Source organism: Rattus norvegicus, chromosome 3, assembly GCF_036323735.1.
Source record: "Rattus norvegicus strain BN/NHsdMcwi chromosome 3, GRCr8, whole genome shotgun sequence".
Taxonomy (NCBI): domain Eukaryota; kingdom Metazoa; phylum Chordata; class Mammalia; order Rodentia; family Muridae; genus Rattus; species Rattus norvegicus.
Window position 1 is genome coordinate 182,309,621 of NC_086021.1, and position 23,351 is coordinate 182,332,971.

General features: G+C 46.1%; 1 pseudogene; it reads right to left on the reverse strand.

Annotated features, from left to right (window-relative positions):
- Nucleotides 1–390: 390 nt before the first annotated feature.
- Nucleotides 391–22,208, reverse strand: LOC103691985 (ubiquitin-60S ribosomal protein L40 pseudogene; annotated as a pseudogene).
- Between the last annotated feature and the right edge of the window lie 1,143 nt (nt 22,209–23,351).

A 23,351-nucleotide genomic window follows, 5' to 3' on the forward strand; every position in this document is an offset into this window, starting at 1 on the left:
GCGCACAGTTTGAGGAATAGGCTTTTAAAAAATTAAAGTGACCTAGCCGGTTTTTGAACAGTCTTGATTCAGACACACTCCCCAATACCCTGGTGTGGATCCCCCTCCTATCTGTAGCTGGGGAAGTTTTCGATATCCGCACGGATGCTTCTTCTTCTAGCCTAGTCTCCTCATACTTTCTCAAATTATTTGTCTCTTATTTGCGGATAGTATATACATAAAGATAAAAAAAAATCAATAGTGCAACAGATAGAACTCGTCAAATTTAACAGAAACTCTCGTGCATTCGTTAGAGTATTGGGTCACTGCCTCTCTTCTCACGTCTGAGATTTGTGTGTTGTCTGTGCGCGCGCACACATGCGCATGCGCAGGTGCATCTCCGTGCTGAAACTTGATCTGGGAAGATAACTATTTAGAGGTCCCAGTGAAACCAGTGCTATAATAACTTTTCTTTTTTCTTTTCTTGCTCCATTCAATGGGAGCGGACTTCATTTGGTCCTGGGGTCCCGGGCCAGGTACAGCCCCAGCTTTCTTGGGGACCGTCTTCTTGGGGCGCAGGTTGTTGATGTGGCTGCATTTTTTGCGGCAGCTGACTGCATGAGGGTGCAGGCGTGCGTAGCACTTGCGGCAGATCATCTTGTCACAGTTGTACTCTTGGGCAAGCTGATGAAGGCTCGATGATGTCACAGCGCAGACGCAGCACCGGATCCAAGGACTACACTGGATGCTGTAGTCCGATCCGGTGCGACGTCCTCCAGATGCTTGCCGGTGAGTCGCAGCTTCTGCTCGGCAGGTAGGATGCTTTCCTTGTCTTGGATTTTGGCCTTGACCTTCTCAATGGTACTGGACTCTACCTCAAGAAGGATGATGGTCTTGCCTGTCAGAGTCTTCACGAAGCTCTGTGTGTTGGCCCCTGCTTGGCTTCCTTGGGGAAGAGAAAGAGCTATAACTTTAAAAAAAATCATACAAATGACCTTTTCTGCTTGAACAATAACCACCTGTCCAGTGTCTTTGTGGGTAATTTTGCAGCTACAGGATTTTCTCAGGATATATAGATCGGTGGGCCAGGTACAGCCCACCTGTAGATTGGTGTAGGAAACTTTCAAAAAACAGTTAACCCCACTTCATCTCCTCTCTCTCTCTCTCTCTCTCTCTCTCTCTCTCTCTCTCTCTCTCTCTCTCTCTCTCTCTTTCTCGTTGTAGCCCAGGCTAGAAAAGCCTGGAACTCACTATGTAGTCCAGGCTGGACTATTTTTTCTTTGCATTCTTTCTTTTTTTTTAATATCCTCAATGTTTAAAGTTTTTATTTATTTATTTTTGAGTCAGGGTCTCCTAGTGAAGGGAAGGGCCGGCGGTGGCCTCCTCCCTTTTCTCTGTAGCTCACTCAGGGTTTTCTCTTTGTCTGATTGTTGTTTTGAGACAGAGTCTCATGTAGCCCAGGCTGGCCTAAATCCTATTTCAATCTCCCTGGTTCAGGGATTACTACGTAGTTCAGGCTAGTCTGGAATTCTCTTTCTTCCTGTGTCAGTTCCCTGGTCCTAGGATTACAGTCATTTTCCACCTGGCCTAGCTCGACTTCAGTTTTTTAAAATGTCTCCAGGGGGCAGCGAAATGGCCCAGCAGAAAAAGGGGCTTGCTACCAAGCCTGCCTGTGGAAGTTTGATCCCAGGAATCTACATGGTGAAAACAGAAAAGCTCTTTTTTTTCTTCTTTCTTTTTTCTTCCTTAAAAAAAAGTTGTATTCATTTTATTTATTTTGTGTGCACATTTTGTCTGCTTGTATGTTTGTGCACCTGGATGTGCCTGGTCACTGAGGAGGTCAGAGTAGGGCATCAGAATCCCTGAGCCAGAGTTTGGGATGCTTGCAAGCTGCTGTGTGGGTGTCAAAGATAGATTCTCAACAGCAAGTGTTCCTGGATGAAAAGCTAGTTCTGCCTCCCTCCCTCTTTTTGTAGACACATTTTCATGGAGCCCAGAATGGCCCATGTGTTTGGGGATGACCTTGAGCTGCTGCTGATCTTGTCCCCAATTCTTGAGTGCTGAAATTACCAGCTTGTGTCAGTATTCCCAGCTCAAGTGCAGATGTAGGTATAGGTGTTTGTATAGGTATGTGGACATAGATATAGATGTACAGACAGACATAGATATAGACATTGTATAGATAATATTGATTATAGATATGGATGATATAGATTCTATAGATATAGATGTATAGATTCTAGATATAGATGTATAGATTCTAGATATAGATGCATAGATTATAGATATGGATGATATAGATTATATAGATATAGATGTATGGATTATAGATATAGATGCATAGATTATAGATATGGATGTATAGGTTATAGATATAGATCATAGATTATATATATAGATGTATGGATTATAGGTATAGATGTATAGATTATAGATATAGATGTATAGATTATAGATATAGATGTATGGATTATAGGTATAGATGTATGGATTATAGATATAGATGTATAGATTATAGGTATGGATGTATGGATTATAGATATGGATGTATGGATTATAGGTATAGATGTATGGATTATAGATATAGATGTATGGATTATAGGTATAGATGTATAGATTATAGATAGAGATGTATATAGACATAGATGATATAGGTTATAGATGTAGAGGTATAGATTATAGATATAGATGTATAGATTATAGGTATAGATGTATAGATTATAGATAGAGATGTATAGATTATAGACATAGATGATATAGAGCTAGACATACACCAAGATGATATAGATATATGAATGAGACATAGGCCAGTGAAATGAGGGACACGGGAGGGGAAACTGAGGCAGACTTGGAGGAGCAGAGTTTCATGAAAGGAGACAGCTGGGCTGGGAAGGCGGACCTGGAGAGGGTCTGTGAGGCAGATGTGGGAAGTCTTCCCTGTTGTGATTTTGCTTGTGGTCCTGGAGACGATATCTGGAGGGAGGCACCTCTTACAGCTGTCCTAGTTTCCTGCTGGCAGGCCTAAGAACTCAAGCCATTCAGCGCAGTGGGCTGTGACCCTGGTTTATACTCGCACACCTGTGTAGCCCTGGCTGTCCTGGAACTGCTCTGTAGACCAGGCTGGCCTCGAACTCACAGAGGTCTGCCTGCCTCTGCCTCCCGAGTGCTGAGACTAAAGGTGTGCGCCACCACTGACTGGCTCATAGTCCCCTCTTACCACCTCCCTTAGACACCCCATAGTGTCTTTGTCTTAAACACTGAGTGATATTTACTCATTTCTTGTTGTGGAGAATATTACAAATATTTTGATGTCTAAACATTATATTTAACTTAACATGCTCATTTTAATATACATTATAATTAAGATACAACGTGAAAAAATATACACATGACAGGCAAACATAGCTGCACATGCTATGCAAATGTATATCTGCCTGTGAAAAATTCAAATGTGTATTTGCATAGGATATGCCAATATATGCATTTGCACGTGATAACCATATGTATGCATGCATGCCAGGTCCCCATCTATGCCGTGTGGGGTGGGTGGAAAGTTCTAGGTGGGCAGGGATCTCTCTCCCTTTTACTGGACTGACCCTGACAGCTGTTGGTGGAAAGTTTCACACAGAGTCAGTCCTTTAGCCCTTTGTGATTCTTTCTTGCCACCCTGTTAACACGTATGAAGAGCACACATGATTTACATATAATCTGCACAGCCTACAAGTTTACAGGATGCCATGGTGGGCATGCTTTTATTACCCTATAGCGGTGGAACCTTCCAGTGCTTACACTTAGAGAGTTCATGCTCTAGGTGGTTGTAGTGACCCTGGGCTGTGCTTTAAGGACCTTTATCATTTGAAAGTGGGTACCTAGGAGGCTTTTATGAGGTGAGTTCCGGCACCCAGCACCTCCAGCTTGCAGCTTGTTTTCCAAGATGGAATACGTGCACATTTTACTGAGAGAGGAGGCAGCTGTCAGGGCTGGGGTTCATTTGTGCTGCCTAGGCTGCGTATGCAGCCTCCGTCACCTGCTGGTGTCCACAGGAAGGGTTGTCACACTGGCCGCTGCTTTGTCACACATGGGACCTGGAGATCAAATGGCCCAATCTTCTTCTTCATAGTTAGTCACTTCTATTTCCGTCTCCTGTTGCCCTGAAGCTGGATGAGCAATGGGTTGTGTGGATTATTAATTAATCTGCATTTACATGGAAAGTTTGGTCCTTCTAAGTGCTGGAGATAATTTGTACCCAAAAAAAGCAAATAGCCTTTGTCCAAAATGTTCCTGAGGTCACTCTGACTTCAGCCCTAGGCGGCCCAGGACTGGCTGTGTTGGCACGTGTCAGCAGCCTGTTGGGCAAGCACTGTTGTTGTATCCTGTCACTATACTTTGAACTTTGACCTGAACATGGAGGGAATGTTCTGACTTCCCGAGAAGCTCGGCACTGCCTTGGACTTGGACACTCATGGAGACTTGGGGGACCAACAAGGCAAAAGATTCTCAAAGCTGGAAAGTTCGTGTTTCAGAGAGGCGGCACATTAGAGGAGTTGTTACATAAAAGTGTCCTCGGTTTCCAGAACTCTCCAGAACTTTATTGGGAAAGCCTCCATGTTATTCTGTTTGTCAGTTGGAGAGCTAGCTAGTCAATGAAGAGAGCCTCTGTTACATTCAGTCTATAGACCCTGATGGCCAGCAGCCTTGAAGGGGGTTTTACAGCCTAGACCTGGCAGACGGTCCCAGTATTGGGGTTGCTGAAGGTAGCTCACGTTGTGTGCTGAAGGGGTCCCCACTTTCCTTTGCATAGACTGGTGCAAATGTGTGTTCTGTAAGGGCTTTGAGATGAGATTACCCTGAACTGGTCTGCTGTCTTTGGGAGGACCTTGTTGGGATGGGGTGTCATGATCAGAAGACGTAGTCACGGAAATTGACAGAGAGTCAACAGAATGTGCTCCAGGCTTTGGAAGTGGAGAGATACTGGAAACAAGGAAGGAGGAGGACTCCAGAAACCTTTTACAAAAGGCAAAGGAAGGGACTGTCCTCAGAGCCTGGAGAGAGAGGACCCTGCTCACCAACTCTATAATGCCAAGGTCCGGAAGACATGTGCGTGCCCCCAGAGCCACCCGGTCTGAGCTGGAAGGACACAAGTGCAACTTTCATCTGGATGTCCAATATCCCTGGCTCTCCCCTTGGGGGCTATCTCAGTCTCCCATCAGCTTCCTGCTTTCCTTGCTAGCCCCGCCCCCCAGGACTAGGCTGGGCCCAAGGTTTGCTCCTTGGATTGACCTCTACAACCTCTCCCTTGGGGATTTCAGTGTCTTAGTGCTTTCAGTGAACCACATGGATGGGTCCTGTCGGGTGCTTCTCACTCCCTGTCCAAAGCAGAATTCTTCATACCCCACTGCACCCCAAATTCTGCCTTCTTCAGGCTTCTACTGTACTCAGTGAAAACCCTTATTGGTGTTTCTAGATGCTTCTGGAAAACATTGTAGAGACTGTCCCCTCTCTTACAACAGCATCCGTTCCTTCAGCAAACAGACTTACCTCACGAATCTCTCCAGAGTCCCCTAATGCTGTCTCTGTAGCCCCCACCGAGACCTGGCCAGTACCATGCTATACCCCCACATTCCATTATGCCCCAGGCAGAGCCCCTAAGAGAGCTGATGCCTAACCCCCTCTTCTCCAGTTGGACTCCATGATTGTCACACAGTCTGCCCTGCTCTTCCACACGGCCCCTTGTTTCTCCCGAAGTCCTCAGGCCTACTGTTCCCTGGAGGATTCTGCTCCTGATTTTCCTTCCACCATGAAAGTTTCTGGTCCTCAGAGTATCAAAACTGGCTCCTTTGGGCTGGAGAGATGACTCAGTGGTTAAGAGCACTGACTGCTCTTTCACAGGTCTTGAGTTCAATTCCCAGCAACCACATGGTGGCTCGAAACCATCAGTAATGGGATCCGATGCCCTCTACTGGTGTGTCTGAAGACAGCTACAGTGTACTCATATACATAAGATAAATAAATAATGTTGCTGGGATTGAACTCAGGACCTCTGGAAGAGCAGTCAGTGCTCTTAACCACTGAGCCATCTCTCCAGCCCATAAATAAATCTTAAAAAAAAAAAAGGACTGGCCCTTTTATCTTCTGCAAATCTTTGAGGGCCTTGTTAAAGTCCCCTGAGGTAAAGTTGAAACCCCCTTTCTGTTGTGGGCGGCCTCAGTGCTTCAGAGCTGGAAAGTGGCCTTTCTCGGGAAGGTGGAATTTTCCAACTCTGCTGGCGGTAACACCCAGGTGACATGTGTGCCTAGGTCACTGTCCAAGCACAGGTGCAATCCTCGGATGTTTGCTGACGGAGCAAGTCCAGGAATAGAGAAGCACAATCACAATCCACCTCCCCCCCCCCTTTTTTTTGGTTTCGTTTTGTTTTCTTGAGACAGGAGCCTGCTCTGTAGTCCAGGCTGGCCTTGAACATCTGCTGAGGCCTCCCTCATGCTGGGCTCACAAGCACATACCCAGCTCAGTGAGGCAGACATTTGCAGTCATTCAACTTGGTTCTGAGCAGTTTTCCCCACCCCCTCAGTATGAGGGATCAAGTCTAGGACTTTTAACATGGTTGGTTAAGTGGTCAACGGGTAAACTACTCCACTAGTTCTTCCCAGTTCGGAGGCTTCAAGGTTATGAGAACCGTGTGGTGGTCTGGCTTATCTTCACTCACAGTTGTGTATATTGTATCAGTCAAGTGTAATGCACATCTTAAAATGTTAACTGCCAGACTTGTAAAAGTTATAAGGCTGTATACTGTAATCAAACAGTGTGAAATCCAGTTCCCAGGGAGAAGCTGCCAGAAAATTCCTGGCTAACTTCTCTTGCTGAAAGCACCCTTTGCTTTAAAAACAAAACAAAACAAAACAAAACAAAACAAAACAAAACAAAACAAAACAAAAAAACAAAAAACCTCCAGCAACCTTTTAACTGTTCATGGGTGCTTTGCCTGCGTGTGTGTCTTTGAACCATGTGTGCGCCTGCTCATGGGGGCTAGGAGAGGGCGTGGGGTCCCAAGAAAGTGGGGTTACAGACAGTCAGGTGAAATCATGGATGCTGGGAATCGAACCCAGACCCTCTGAAAGAACAGCCAGTGTCACATCGAGCCATTGTCACAGTCCCTGAAAACACTCTTGGCTTTATATGGACATGGGTTCCAAAGCTGAGGAGAATCCCAAGCCTGGAAAGGTGGGAAGAGAATCCACCTCTTGCCCAGGATGTATTCGGGGAATGAGGGGCTGAGGGACAGCATTCTTTCTGACAGCCAATAGCTTTTGGTCTGGCTTGTTCTCATGAGAGTTTGCTAGGAAGTTGGGAAGAAGGGAAAGAGCAAGCAGCAGCCAGCAGTCAGGAAGCCGGAAGAGCGGGAGGGAGGTGAACCTGGCTCTGTGCTGCTGAGTTCTGCCTCACCCTTCAAGGAGAGAGGCGGCTCACTTCAGCCTGCTTCAGTACTGTCCTTGGCAGAGTGATTGACCTGGATTAGGGAGATGCCCAGAGGAGCTCCTAGGGGTTGGGAGGGGACCCTGATGGGTGCCGGGAAGCTGTGACTCTCCTCCGTTAGAGAAGAGGTGGGCTTGGGATGTGGCTCAGTTAGTGAAGTAATTTCACTCAGCTTGCTTGGCTGGCACAAACCCCTGGCTCCCATTGCTAGCACTGTGTGAGCTAGGTGTGGTGGGTACCACAGGACTCTAATCCCAGCACTCGGGAGGTGGAGACAGGAGGATCTGAAGTTCAAGGTCAGCCCATGGTACGGAGTGAGTTCTAGGCCAGCCTGGGCTACTTGAGGATCCATCTCAAAAACAAAAAGAAGAGGAGGGGGAAGAACATATCAGGTTACTTCTCTGTGTGTCTTACTTAGTCTGTATTTGTTTGTCTCTGTCTCTTTGACTCTCTGTCTCTCTTTCTGTGTGTCTGTCTGTCTGCCTGTCTCTTTCTCTCTTTGTGTCTGTCTGTGTGTCTGTCTGTGTGTCTGTCTGTCTCGTTCTCTCTGTGTCTGTCTGTCTGTGTGTCTGTCTGTGTGTGTCTGTCTGTCTGTTTTTCTCTCTGTGTGTCTGTCTGTGTGTCTGTTTGTCTGTCTCTTTTTCTCTCTTTTGTCTGTGTGTGCAGACAGACACAGATGAGGGGAGAGAGGCCGGGGCAAGGAGTGGCAGGCAGCTCTGCACAGACAGACAGCTGCCCCACCACTTTGGTTGGCTTTGGATACAGTGGCCCTCTGCTGACACACTGGCTTGGGGGAGTGCTGTAAGGTCTGCATGTGTCCACATGCCCTTGTGTGCAAGGTTCTCACAGCCATATGCAGAAGGTTCCCCCTAAACCATACCTCATGTTGCACTATACCACCTTCTTATCCTCAACTCCAGTGGAGGACACAAGGATCTGACCCTTTGGAGACCTTCCTGGGTCTGGGGAGGAACACTGCCTGTTTCCACAGACTCACAAGGGAGGCCTGCACCTGTCTTATCGGGACCAGAGGGCCTGGGGCGACAGTACTATTACCCTGGCACATGCTGGTGCTGCCCGAGACGGCGCTGATTTTAATCCTGAGGAGACTTGCTCCAAAGTCCTCTTGCTCCACATCACTGGGGCCCCAGCTTCTGCAGGGGGAACAGATATTATCTGAGGTGTCATTTAGAGGCTCAAGCCCAGGGTGTCTGTAGCGAAGCCAACTCATGTGGTAGAGAAGCCCTGGACCTCTCTGGTCTGATCTCATCGTACCACAGGGACCCCCCAAACCCCTCAGTGTTCAGTTGCTTGGTTAGAGTGACCCCACAAGAAGCCTGTGTGGTGTGTGGATAAAGATGTATTTCTCAATCTAAGATAAAAGTTTCAAAGTAGCTTCCCTGGGGGGACCAGACAAGTCACTGCCTTTGGAAGGAGGGGGCCAGGGTCTTGCTCGCCGTAACAGTTGTACTTGGGTCCAATAGACCGCAGCAGGGGAGGAGTTTCTCAGGTGTTTACGGGTGCACAAGTCAAGTCAGCCCAGTTTAAAAGTGGAAACAAGTTCAAAGATCATCAAGTGTTCTTGCCAACCAAGTAGAAGAGATGTGTGGAGCAGATCTGGTGTGGGCCGGCGGCGGATGACCTGTGTTCGAGATACCTGTCCGCTGACCCTCGCTTTTTTTCCTTTTAGGTCCCAGAACAAGAAGAGCTGGAGGAAGCTAGTTGGTGAGACTAGGGAGCACTTTAGTCATTCATTAAATTGTTGCTTTTCTCAAGTGCGAGTTCTGGAAACCTTAATGATTAACATTGTCCTGTGCTCTGCAGCCTACCAGCGGGATGCTGGGGTCTACTTCCCTGGTTTCCCCCCTGGGGATATGGGAGGGGCATAGTGTGGTCAAGGTCTGGAGCCTGGGTAGCATATGGCATTGCCTGGACTCAGCCCAGAGTAACTTCAGAGTTTAGTGCTGGTGCAGGACTCCAGAAGGGTCAGTCAGCCTTTGTGATTTCTACCCACCTTGATCAACCCTGACATGGAGAATCCAGGTCTCTGTCCCACTAACCACCCACTCTCGGCCAAGCACACTTTTAGAGGCACAGTCTCTGGCAACTTCAGTTCCATGTAGGTGGTGGTTGTGCTGTTCTTAGGGGCACGTGTGTGTGTGTGTGTGTGTGTGTGTGTGGCAGAGCACAAGCCTGATGTCCGCAGGAACACTTGCCACATAAGACTCTCACTGGCTGGGCGTGGTGTAGGTAGGGGACTCACAGAGCCCAGGGATCTACTTGTCTACCTACCCTGAGCTGAGAGCTGAGATGACAATGATGCGGCCGTGCCTGGCTTTTTAAATGTGGCTGTGGGTTTGAACTAGGGTTTTCCTGCTTGGGTGGCAAACATTGCATTAACTGAGACATCGCTCCAGCCTCCCACAAGAAATATTCTATTCTAATTCCCTAACACATCCGATTGTAGCTACCTTCCCCTATACTCAGAGATAGACATTGGTATGTATGTGAGTACACAAACACACAAGTACTCTCTCACACACACATGCGCACACATATACATATGCACACACTCATGCACATACACATATGCACATACACATTCACACACATTCACACACATACACACATATACTCACACACATACACGATCACACATACACACATACACACATACACACATACACACATACACACATATACACATATACACATACACACATATACACATACACACATATACACACATATACACACACATACACACACATACACACACATACACACATACACACACATACTTACACACATACACACACAATCACACATACACATACACACACATACTTACACACACATACACACAATCACACATATACAAACATACACACACATACTCACACACATACACACACAATCACACACACACACACACACACACACACACACATACACACACAATCACACCGGTGGGGAGAGGAGAACTTTACTTGGATAACTGCCTCTCTCTATTTATGACCCAACCTCTAAAAGTACTTTAAAGAACCGCTGTAAACCTCCCTCCCATGTCCACCTGGCCACCCGAGGGTGCTGCATACATGCCCCTGTCTTTTCCCATCCTCAACCCTGTGGGAGGTTGGAGAAGACACAAGTCCTAGCTCCTGCAAGCTGGATACAGACGTTAGGAAAGGCCCTGGGCTTGGCAGGAGAACACTGGAGGAACGAAAGCCAGGGTAGCATTTAGAAACGTCTTTCGTCAGAAGAGGTGAGTCTGAGGTTAGGGGTATGAACTTTTCTCCCAAAGATCCTAGTGTTTGGTTTGGGATGGAAGTGGAGAAGACTCACTTCAGGTACGGAAGCTTAAATATGAAAGCTTTGTTTTCTGACTGCTAGGAAGGAGGACAGTTGGGGATCTGAACCACATCCCCAAAGAGAGAGTGTAACATTCTTTAAAAGAATGAGAACACAGAGGCTGGGGATTTAGCTCAGTGGTAGAGCGCTTACCTAGGAAGCGCAAGGCCCTGGGTTCGGTCCCCAGCTCCGAAAAAAAAGAACCAAAAAAAAAAAAAAAGAAAAAAAAAGAATGAGAACATGAAGTGAGCTGGGGGAGCTGCAGTGTTATCTGGTTGAATTTTGACATTACAGGTTAAGTCAGGGGGTACCTGCTGGGGACGTCTGTATCCAGGTACCTGGCTTCCAGTTCCTTAATTCATCCTCCTAGACATTAGGTCCAGAGTTCAGAGTGACAAGGGGACAAAGGGACGGATCAGCACCATGTAGTTAACTCAGGCATAACAGGCAGTCAATGTTTACAACGTATGCGCCTTGGATAAGATGATAGCAGTTTCTATATTCTTAACCAGTTAACAGACAATTAAGAAGACACTTGGCGAAGTGAGGTGGGAGGTGTTTGTTCCTAGGCCTGGGAACATGAACTTGTTTGATCCTGCCGGCAAGACAGAGAAGTCGTTCCTGGTGTCTGGACCCAGACAGCTGTTTACAGCAGAAGCTGTTCAGCTGTAGGGAAGTCCCCTGTCGGCGCCAGCACCGACACGGTACCGAGAATCGGGCGAAAGCCTGTGGGATGAAAGAAGCACACACACACAGGTTATTCGTGTCAAGCCAGAAGAGGAAGAGAGCGCGCTTCTGGTTTCTTTATTGACCAAACTATATATCCAAAGAACACCACTTAGCAGGTATCTGTCAAGCACAGTGGGGAACCCTGGCTGAGACTTCGGTAACAAAGGACCGACTATGTGGCCTGAATAAATTAGGGAAATAACCAGGAAGGCCAGCCTAATTCTGACTCAGGTGAGAAGTACCTGGCCAGACTGTTCCCAGTTGGGGACAAAAGGCTTCCACATGCAAGGGCAGGGCTCAGCAGGGGTCAAACCTTGTTGGAGACCCAGAAGGGTCTTGTTCAGGCTGACAACATTCTGTGAATGTTAACTTCTTGTGCCACACAGTGACAAAGCAACCAGGCCCAAATCCAATACAGCTCCCACAACTCCTCCGTATTTCTTTTATAAAAGACCATTAGGTGGAAGTAGTGGTCTGAGAGAGATCAGACATGCCTCACAGAGTGCCCAGCTCGGCCATGGCGAGCCACTCTTGCAGTTAGGACTGTACCCCAATGGCTAGGAATGAAATTATGTTGTAACACACCGTTCTGGGCTAACTGTGTGTGTTGTTAAGGAGGGAGAAACTGGGCAGAGGAGCATTTGACCGGCCCGTACATTTAAACGGGGCGTAGTCACCTCTGTCTTAGGATCGACCTCTCGAACCCCAGCCTCTCTGACATAGGATCACCTTGTCGCCCTCAAGGGTCCGTGTCTAGATTGGTCAAGGGTCAGAGGAAGTTGCCCGTCGCTGAGGAAAACTACATCAGGTCATCTTCTCATTCCTCTTACTTGAGCCCAGGGGCGAAAGAGTAGGAGCCAGATGATAATAATTTAGGAGATTGTGGAAGTTGAGCCTCTCCTGATAAGTAGTGGGCACCTAATCAAGTACATTGTCTTACTGGTTCTCCTCAGCATGTGAAAAGAAGCACAAGGACCGTTGTTGAGCGGCTCCTGTAATAAAATTTAGACCTGTAATAAAATTTAGAATTCCCAATTGTAAACAACTACTCCAGAAAGTTCACCCACTGTGTTTGTCTAACAATAGAATGGGGGGAGGGTAACTTCAGACACTGTAGACACAATGTCTGCAGCAGTAAATGGCTGCTACAATAGCAGCGAAAATAACGTATAGCCAGGACAGTTCAGGATCAGCCATTCTTCTCTGAACAACCAGCAGGCAAGGGAACCATGTCTGAGATCTGTACAAACAGGGCAGAGTTCTCCAGTCTATAGCAGCTTCACGCAGATGGCATTCTTGTGAAGCTATAGACTGTAAGATGACCACACCAGTTAAGGCAGCAAGAGTGACCAGGGGAATGAGAGGACAGGGGTAACAGCTGGAGTCCAGTCTTCTCCAGGAAGCAGCAGTGTACAGAGTCTGAGCGTAGGCCACAATGGGACGGGAACACACGCAGCGGTAACACTGACTGCAGCAACAGCAAAATCTCTGTGATGACAAAGGATGAAGGGGAATCTTCTATCTTCCTCTCAGGGCGGAGGAATGACTCTAGGGACCCGAATCACGAGAGCTGAATCTTCATGTAACCAGGATCAGCAAGTCTCAGCAACCACCTCTGGCAGCTGGCACACTCTTGTAGCATCCTGTAGAAAAAACACAAACATTCCCTCTTCCCCATAAAAATACCTGAACAGGATCATGCCAATATGTGAATCTTTCTATTTCACCTAGTCAGAAATATGTCTAGTTGTAGGGTGTCATAAACACTCAGAGTGTTCCTTGGCACCCAAATTTTAAAATTGGAAATAAAAGGAGTATTATTAAATAATTGTATAGCATACAGGGATAACTCCCCCTTTTTATTTATTAAGATATAAACTGTCTAGTATCATTGTCCTCCCTTGTTAAGGGGTCTAGGCAATCTAGTTTGAGTTCTAAAATGTCCTATAAGGTAACAGCTTAGTGTTCTTAACCACTAAGCCATCTTTCTAGCACCTCACAAACTTTATTTACCTAAACATAAGCATTAATTAGAAATGTCAAATCTTGTAAATATTGTCCAGATTTAGTCATATTAGAAATCCCTGAGCTCGCAGGGCGAGGCTGGGAATTGAAAGTAAGCAAATGGAGTCTTTCTCTTTTCATATCAACTCAATTATCATTTTCAAAGAGCTGGGTCTATGGTTTTGTTTAGTTGTCTGAGCCAGAGCACTGAAAGGACAGTGAGTTGTCAGACAATTTACACTGAAATCACTCACTGATTTCATGTAGAAAACTTGCCTCTAATAAAGCATTAAGTAATTGAAATCAATTGTAAACCACAAGCCACACATTGGCTATCAGTATGTGAATTGAAACTTGATTTTTTTTAACATTATAAAAACAGTGGCTAAAGCCCGGAATTTAATAATCTGTGCTGAAGCAGCAGAAACTCGAGAATAAACAAGTGATCTAATCATACATGTAGCCTTTTCATTAGATGAACCACCTATAAATACAGTAAGCGCATTTCCTATGGGTTGTATGCACAAATATATAGGAAGTACAAAAGCATGTAAAGAGTAAAATTATCAATTTTGTCTGAAAATTTGTATATGTGATAGGCCAAATATCAGTATTTTGTAATAACCAATTTAATTGCTGTTTGGAATAAGATATGTTTTACCAGGTTTCTTTTTTTAAAAAACTTCCATGACTCTAGTCTACAGTTCTGTATTAACACATCTGAAGCTTTATCTCCAATGAGGATAACAAAGACCTAAGTCCTCTGGTAAGGTGAGGTACTTAGCCAACTAACATATCCTTAGAAGCTTAAAATTAGCTTCAAATATTCTTTTCTGGAGTAGTGTAACAGCTACTCCCCAAATATTAAAGCTCATTTTGAGAGCAAAGGTTTGTAGTAAAAATTTTCATATATACTTAAAGATTAAAGTTCTAACTTCTTACATTGAAGAAGCGACAAAATTTCATAATATAAGGCTATTAGCCATTCTTTAGTAAAAATTTTAATGATATCACTTTATGGGCTCTCTAAAATTATAAGCAAGCTCACAAAATGAAAACTCACAATCGCCAGGACGTAAACAAATTGTATAAAAATAATCCTCTAAATCTATCTTGGAATGGCCGTTGGAGTAAGCAAACTGGCTGTAATGTTCTCACAAGTTCTAAAACCTCATCAATCCTTCATAAATCTTGTAACAATCTCTACCTGTTTGATTTTTTTAAAAATTATAAATAAGTTTGAGTTAGTCAATGTAACACTGACAATCTTTAATCACAATCTTTAAGATCTCTTTGTAACACCAGAGCACAGCCACAACTTTGGAATGTCACCTGAATTCTGAGTATGTGACTAGGCAGCTGTTCTTGGGGCAGTGGAATTATCATCAGAATATAGATACAAAGTTTGACTGTCAATTCTTATATATGAATTCTTATATATGAATAGACAATGTCCTAAATTCTTTTAGAAGCCTGGTTTCTAGCATAAGAATTCCATAAAAACATTACCTCAATTTAGACCTGTTTCCCTAGGTTGGCCCATGTCACACGCTATCTAAAATGACTCCATCCAGATTACTAGCTTTATGTCAACTTTCTGTTACCAATATTATACCCTTTTAACCATATCCAATAACTTGAAAGCCAATAGTCCACAACCAAGGCAAGTAGAGCATATTTATACATATAAAACCAATAAGAAACAAAATTGAAATGGCTACACCTATCTTTAATATTTAGACCAAACACCATTTTTACCCTTTTGTTATGATTTTAGGAGAAGCACCTTGTCACCTGTTGAGTCAAGTAATAAGTCAGGGATTTTTTTTTTAAGAGAAACAGCTATCAACTCTTGTATGAAGAAGCTGTTGGCGCTTTTAAGATCAGCTCGTGTAGACGCTTAGCTTCTGGTCAGCTTCTCCAGCTAATCTAGACACCTGGCTCTAGGCACAGGGCTTCAAAAACCTGATTGAAACTGTTTTTTATTCATTTGTTCCTTTTTGAAACGAGTTAAAACCAAGTCAAGGTGTGCACGACCAGCAGATAAAGTTTTTACCATTTTTTTCTTTTGACCACGAAACATAAAACATTTAAGCAACGAGAAACAAAAACCACAGACATAAACTGACAGACATGGACAGCCTGGTGCACCAGGGACAGACAATAGACAAAGAGGGAAAATTCTAGATGGTGTCCCTCCGAAGGGACCCACATATCCTACCTATGGAACCCAGAACCAGAAATAAGCATTTCTCCAATAGGAGCCAGCAGAGAGGCAGGACGTCTCCTGCCTTTCTTCTGTTCCCAGGAGAGCTCTGAGAAGTTTTTCTCTTTATCCAAAGCATCTGCAAAGAGTCCGGTAGGACTGTTTTTCTAAGCCCATTCTCTCTCATGTCTAGGGTGTAAACTATCTCTAGTCGGGGTCCAAAGACTAAAACATAACTCTAAAAGAACGCATATGTAAAAACGCTTTACTATTACCTTGTCCCATTTATATGACAAGTTTTACTCAGGCTAGCCCAAATCATCTAGGCCTTTTCTGGCCCATCTTACCCCAATCCGTCCCTGCTTCTATGCCGGCCGGGCTCCCGGGACGTCCCAACAGTACTCCTTTCTTCTCCGATCTCGGTGGAACCTCCATTTGTCGGCGCCAGCACCGACACGGTACCGAGAATCGGGCGAAAGCCTGTGGGATGAAAGAAGCACACACACACAGGTTATTCGTGTCAAGCCAGAAGAGGAAGAGAGCGCGCTTCTGGTTTCTTTATTGACCAAACTATATATCCAAAGAACACCACTTAGCAGGTATCTGTCAAGCACAGTGGGGAACCCTGGCTGAGACTTCGGTAACAAAGGACCGACTATGTGGCCTGAATAAATTAGGGAAATAACCAGGAAGGCCAGCCTAATTCTGACTCAGGTGAGAAGTACCTGGCCAGACTGTTCCCAGTTGGGGACAAAAGGCTTCCACATGCAAGGGCAGGGCTCAGCAGGGGTCAAACCTTGTTGGAGACCCAGAAGGGTCTTGTTCAGGCTGACAACATTCTGTGAATGTTAACTTCTTGTGCCACACAGTGACAAAGCAACCAGGCCCAAATCCAATACAGCTCCCACAGTCCCCAGCTCCCCTAGGACCTGGGACCTTGGATTCGGTTTCTCCCTATGGTTAGATGGAGTTTGAAAACAAAATGGTAGTACCTAGGGTAAGTGTCTTTTACTTGTTCCCAACACTAGGCTGTGTGTTGGGTCCTCATAACCATCTGTATATGTAACTCCTGCACCGGGGGACCCAACGCCCTCTTTTGGACTCTGTGAGTACCTGCACTCATGTGTGTATCTTCTCACACAGACACTCTTTAAAAAAAGAACTTGGAGGGAGACTGCGGCCAGCCTAGGCGGTGCAGTGAGTTCAAAGCCAGCTGGCCTTCATCGTTGGACACGGCCAAGGCTGATGTGAAGGAAACCATTCTTCGCGTGTTGGATTTGAAAACCTGATGTGTGAGGAGGTCAAACCCCGCTGTCCTACTGTGTCCTTTCACACTGGTTCCCACATGTAACCCAGCCCTGTCCTGCAGCTTAGGGGTCTTGCTCTCTCTCTTGCCACTGTAGTCCTCTGACCCTTTTCCTTGCTCAGAGATGGAACCGACCTTCCCTCAGGTGCTGGCCAAGGACTCGATCGCCCATGCCTTCCCTCCCAGGACCCCCGCTACACCTGACTTCTTAGCTTCCCTAGGGTCAAGAAGACAAGGCCTGATTATTGTCTCAATCCCCAACCCCCAGCTTTGAAAGATGTCTGACTGACATTCATCAGTGGGATAGACTCAGAAGTTCAAATGTCAAGGACGCTAGGCAGCTTCCAGCAACCATGGAGCAACACACTTGAAATCTGGCTTCCTAATGCAAGTCCCCCTGCCATTGGCTGGGCACTTTATGACACTACCTGTCCCAGAAGTTCTGTGGGACAGACATGAAGAGGACTCTGGACATTGCCGATGCACTCCCACACACCTTTGATCTTCTCTAGAACCTTCTATCAGGTCTGCTTCCTCCCCGGGATTAGTCTCTGGATTCTTGCCAGCAATCTGTCTCGATGCCGTGGGCTAAACTGCCCATCAGCAATTAGCCTGGACTTTAGTTGTTTTTAAGATGAATTGAGATGTAATTTTCTAATTAACAGTGGTTGTCAAATAAAGGGGGACAAAGTCTCTGTCTGGGCCTAGACAAGCCACAGCGTGGCAGGCCGGAGCCTCTTGAGGGTAAATGCAAGGGGCTGGTGGCTCAGAAAGCAGTTAGCTTGTGGCTTCTGTTGCTAATGGGGGAACAGCGCAGAGCCGAGGGGGCCTGCTCGGGAGTGGAGTTCAGACGGGGTGAGCTATGGTGGTTGACCTAGCAGAACTGATGCGGGGACATGCTCTAAGGACTCCCTCGCTCTCACTGCCATAGAACTTGTTCATCTCTGTGTGGTGGAACACTTCAGAGTTCCCATCGTTGGTGCCTGGGTTAAAGATGTAATAACTACCAATGGCTGTTCTAGAGGATAAGGCCTGAAGGCACCGAGAGTGAGGGGGTATTTGTCACAAGGCTTACAGCCACAGGGGGACACATTTTCAGAGTGGTTACTCGCTGCAAGGCTGTCTCTCTCAAGCCTGGTTACATTTATAAGGCATATTTTGTGTTATTCTATGCGTGACCCTTGGCTCCTTCCCCCTCCCCCGACTGAACCTAGTTGCTCAAATGAGACAGGCAAGCCTTCTGCCACCCAGCTACTTCTCTTAACGTGTGTTTTGAAACAGGAGCTCACAGGTCATGAAGTCATGATCCTTCTGCCTCAGCTTCCCAGGTAGCTTGGGGACAGGCCTGTGCCACTGGAGCTGGCTGTGACTCTGCTTCCTGTTCCTTAATGGTCTCCTTCGGTCATGTGTTGATGCCACAGGGCAACCAATGTCTCAGAGGGCCTGGGGGAGGGGGTCCTCTCACTTTTGACTCTTGGCTCGGGTCTGGCTGGCAGCTCAGGCCTCCAGATGTCTGCTTCTTTCAGATCTCTGTGGGGAGCTGACCAGACACAGAGGGCACTGGGGCATCCAGAAAGGGCCAGTTCCTTACTTGACAACAAAAAGCACCATGTCTCTAAGGAGATAGCTGTCAATCTGCCACCCAAGATGCCCTGTCTCTTGCAGTTATTGCTAAAGATTCTTTCAAAACAGTCCCACAATGGCTGGGCTGTGAGGTCAAGTCTGGAAGGCTTGTCTCAACTCTACTACAACCTTGAGACTGGGGATATCCCTTGGGTCTTTCCTCCCTGAGGAAAGGGAGGAAAGGGTTTCTGAGATCTTGAGATAGGGTTTCTGTGTAGTTCTAGGACTAAAGTCATGTGCCACCACCACATAGGCTGTATCTTTTGGTTCTTGTCCCCTTGAAGAAAATAATTCAGTTAAGTCAAGAGACCTTGATTAAACAGAAGTTTACTGCTTCCCTGAGGCACAGAGGACCCAGTGAGTTATTAAGCAGTTATCAAGCAACAAGTTATTAAGTCGTGAATTGCAAAGAAGTTTTTAGGAGTATTTTTGAGGTGGGTGACATCTTCTGGGGGTGAAGTATTGATCATAACTAGGCAAATTCTTCCCTGTCTCCTGTTCTTTAGTTTTCCCTTCTCCAGACTCAACCTAAACTCTTTTTTTTTCTTTTCTTTTTTTCGGAGCTGGTGACTGAACCCAGAGCCTTGCACTTGCTAGGCAAGCGCTCTACCACTGAGCTAAATCCCCAACCCCTCAACCTAAACTCTTTATTCAACTTGATACGTAACTCTTTTCTGGAGAGATGTGAAAATTTAAATGTCCCCTCACCCCAGATACAGGATTTAGATAAGTCAAAGAAAAGATTCCAATCATGTACAACTCAGTGAGGCAATGAGTTTAATCAGGGTGGCTTATGGAGTATGGGTGAGGGGTGATTTACGGGATCATGGATAACTCAAAGACACTCGTGTAAGTTGCAAGTCTGGAGCTTTTCTTCACAGGAGTCCTTACTCTTATATAATTTTGGGGGGGAGAGGGAGCCTCGTGGACCTCTTGTGAGTTGTTTATTTCAGATTCTAAAGGAGCCTCCCTCAGAATGGAAATCTTTCAACTTGGAGAATACTGCTACATATCACCATCTAGCCCTCTCTAGTGTTCTTTCCTCTTTTATACATTTGACATTTGTGTGTATATGTATGGTGCTTTTGTGCACATGAGTGTGTAAATGCATGTGTGCACCTACAGCACAAGAGCTTTGGCATACATGTAAAGGTCAGAGGACAGCTTAGAAGAGTTGGTTCTATCCTTCCACCATGTGGATTCTTGGGATGGAAATAGGTTATCAAGCTTGATAGCAAGTGCCTTTATCTGATGGGCCATCTCATTGACTCCTAGTATCCCCCTTAATTGTGTGGGCACAGTGCCACAGAATGGAGAGAATCTTCTGGCCAGGTGTGGTCTATAGCAGGGCGCTGGTTGGACATTGTGTAAAAAGACATCTAATGGAGTCCGCACCTTGGGGGAGCAAGGGGTGAATGAGTCCCTCTGGACCTCAGCTTCCTGTGCAGATGAACGTGGTGACATTCCCTGAAGTGGTACCAGGTGGAACCCTGACCTAGTCCTATTCGTTTCTGTTCCCTCAGTGACAACCTGATCCTACGCTTAGAGGCACCTCTCAGAATTCGCCCAAGAGCGTTTGAAGGACAGCTCTTTCCCGCCCGTGTATGTCTAGACTCAAGGTTTTCGCTCCAGTGGCTCGGCCGCTATATCTGTCTGCATTATTGTCCAATTTGAAATGTTGAGTTCTTCACCAACAGAGTTCAGCAGCCCGGAAAGCGCCTCATCACGACAGACTGCTCGTTTCATTTCCTTATCATTTGGAATGACGCCTGAGAAGGCTTAGCTGACTGTATAAGAAGGTTAAGTGACTTTTCCAATAAACAACAAGGGCAGGGGGGCGTCTGATTACTCTCAGAGCCGATAAGAACAGGGCTAGGAAAATGACTCCAGGAGATGGGAAGTTGACAGTATAGGACAGTTCAGAACTGTTTTTTCAAGGTCAGTATTGATCATCTCCTGGACAATCCTCACTGATTTTCTGTAGCTCTAATCTGGGCCCCATTTGATCCACTTGAAAACATCCCGTGCTTTCTAAAGTACCTTCATCAGGCACCAGAAATCTTGTTGACAGCGTTAATTTGCTTAGGAAAGCCTTTCTTGAAGATCTGAAAGGGTAAACTTTAACCTGATCTCTATCAGGCTGGCTCTAAATTGGAGGCCTCCGGAATCGATGAAGTTCGCTTGGCTCACACCCGTTGTGTCTTGTTGATGGACGCATAGGCACAACTGGGTAGCTGGCTCCGTTGGTAAGGTGTACAGACACGAGGAAATCCCAGAACCCATGTAAAAACTAGGGTATGAGGACAGTATGTGCCTAAGATCTCAGAGTATGACCATATGTGCCTAAGATCCCAGCACGGAGGACGCACAGACAGGAGGATCTCTGAGACTCATGGGCCAGCCAGCCTGGCTAAACTGGTGAGCTGTGGGTTCAGTGAGAGTCAAAAAATTATAAAAGTTTAAAAAGGTCAAGAGTGACTGAGGAAGATACTTAAGCTAATTTCTGGATTCTGCATGCACTCACAGAGACACATATACAGACAGACAAATGGAAAAACACTGTAAGAGCCGTGAATGCCGAGAGGAGCAGTCACATGTGACATGGTTTGTTTACCTGTTTCTTCTTCTTCTTCTTCTTCTTCTTCTTCTTCTTCTTCTTCTTCTTCTTCTTCTTCTTCTTCTTCTTCTTCTTCTTCTTCTTCTTCTTCTTCTTCTTCTCCTCCTCCTCCTCCTCCTCCTCCTCCTCCTCCTCCTCCTCCTCCTCCTTCTTCTTTTCTCTTTCTCCTCCTCTTCTTCCTCCTTTTTCTAGACAAGGTTTCTCTGTGTAGTCCTAGATGATTTGCTCTGTAGACCAGGCTATCCTCAAACTCTGCCTTTGCCTCTGCCTCCCCAGTGCTGGGACCTCCCTGCTATAACATGGTTTCTATAGGTGCCTCATGTTATTGATTTAGGAACATTGGGTTTTACATTTTCTTTAAAGATTTATTTACTTTATGTACATGACTACACTGTAACTGTCATCAGACACACCAGAAGTAGGCAACAGATCTCATTACAGATGGTTGTGAGCCACCATGTGGTTGCTGGGAATTGAACTCAGGACCTCTGGATCTCTGGAAGAGCAGTCAGTGCTCTTAAAAGCTGAGCCATCTCTTATCTGTTTACTTATTGTACTGTGTGTGTGTGTGTGTGTGTGTGTGTGTGTGTGCTCACACACATGCACACCTGCCTTACATGTGGTAGTCAGAGGATACCTTGGTGGAATCTATTCCCCTTTTCACTCTGGATCTTAAGCTGAAACTCCTGGCTGGGAAGCAGAGACCCTTTCCCACAGGGTCATCTCTCTGGCCAGACATCTGATTCTAATTGCCTTGTTTACTTGTGCATTTTCTACTGGTTGACCAATGATTCCTACCTGAGCTGGTGCAGACGGTGCCAGATGAGGCGGTGACAGATCTGTATTCTCTCTGGCTTTGCTTCTGACAGGAAGTGTCTGTTTCTCTGGTGCTTGGCCTCATTTTTCTTGGAGTAATCCTCCATTTTCTCACCTCTCAGAACTGCAGAGACTGAATTTTGGGAGCTTGGAGGGACCAAAGAGAGACTAGCAGATACACTTCACGTGGAAACTGAACCGCAAACTCTCTTCGATCTGAGCATGAAGAGTGATGGATCGGTTAATCAGAAATCTGAAGGCTCGAGACGGGGTACAGGGAAGGAGACACAGAGAAAATTGGAAATGTCGTAGAGACATTTGGCATGACAGGCTGCCACCGAGATAGTGTCAGGGTTCAGGCAGGACACCGGGCTCCTAAGGAAGATGGATTGCTCAGCAAAGTTTGCTTTCGACTAGTCCATTGCAGGGCTTTTACTCGGGCAAGAGGAATTTGGGCAAACATGAGTTGGCGGCAGCTACCAGCTGAGTGGTATCCACCAAGGGCCAGAAACACTTTTACACAAACACCCAAATGGAGACAACCCAAGTGCTTATTAACTAATGAGCAGAAAAGGCACAACCTAGCCACATGGTGGAACATCATTCGGCCATGAAAAACTCCCGAGGCGTGTTGCAGTGTGAGAGAACCAAATGAGAGGTGCCAGTCACAAAAGTCCACAGAGCAACTGTATGATTCCACATCGATGGAACCTCATAAAGGGCGAGCATACGGGCGTGGAGAGGGCTGGTGCTTGCCAAGGGGTTGCAGGGGTGCTGGTGTGTCTGGAGGGGAATGTGCTGTTAGGGGAGAGATGATGAGGTGTGCTGAAGGAGCCAGAGGGGTGGCTGCACACGTCTGTGACCGCAATGGAAGCTTCCGAACCGTCCATCTTAAAAGGTGAACTCGACCAACCATTAATGAGATCTGGAGAGAGAAGCCTCGACCAGGAGGGGAGACGAGATTGAAGAGTGTACTAGCGGGAGGCTCTGATCACAAGCTGGGGAACTGAGTGTCTACATATCTATATAATTACGTTTGTGTTTGTATGTGGGTATGTGCATGGTGCACATAGTATGCCTTCAGAAGAGGGCATGCGATTCCCCTGGAGCTGGAGTTCCAGACAATTGTGCTTCCTGACATGGGTGCTGGGAGCTCAACTTGGCTCTTCTGCAAGAGCAGGTCACACCCGTAACCCCTAAGCCATCTCTCCAGCCCCAGGCAGAGCACCCTTAACTCCTGACTTCTCATC